This window comes from Telmatherina bonti (genome assembly GCF_933228915.1).
Source record: "Telmatherina bonti genome assembly, chromosome: 7".
Taxonomy (NCBI): Eukaryota; Metazoa; Chordata; class Actinopteri; order Atheriniformes; family Telmatherinidae; genus Telmatherina; species Telmatherina bonti.
The window spans coordinates 25694526-25695160 of NC_136625.1; positions in this window are offsets into that span (position 1 = coordinate 25694526).

A 635-nucleotide genomic window follows, 5' to 3' on the forward strand; every position below is an offset into this window, starting at 1 on the left:
CACGCCTTTAGGGGGGGGAGGGTCACCATCCTTATTTTGCTCTCCTTGCTCAAATTAACACATGCACCACAGTCAGACTCATCTGGAAGTCTCAACATAATTCAGCTCTGTCTGCTCACAGAGATTTAGACAAGCTGTGCACAAGCACCGTGTCTGAGAGTCAATAACTCCTCAGTCTTATCAAGCTCTCCCATCCCCCACCCTCTCTCTCCCACCGATGTGTCAGAGCGCAGGTGGGGAGGCCAAATGAGAAAGAAGCCTTTGTTAACCTCTCATATATCACACACATAAAGGTGTCCCCCCCCCCTCCTTCAAATGGCAATACAGGATAACATATATGCTCTCAGGGAGACATAATACGTATTCACAGGTGACAGGCCACACAGTGATTGGCACATAAATATGCGCAAACACCCATAAGTACGCTTTCACCCTGACATCCCCGACACACTGGCCAGAAACGGAGGAGAAAAGATTTGGCCGCCCCCCCCTTTGCTCGCCTTTTATAAACGGATGAGGCATTTCTGGTGAGTTACATATTCAAAGACTCCTCCAACCACTTATTGGGCTAATGACCTGCTCAAACGTATTACTGTCTCCCAGCTCCTACTCTAAAAATAGCTCAACTGAAAACA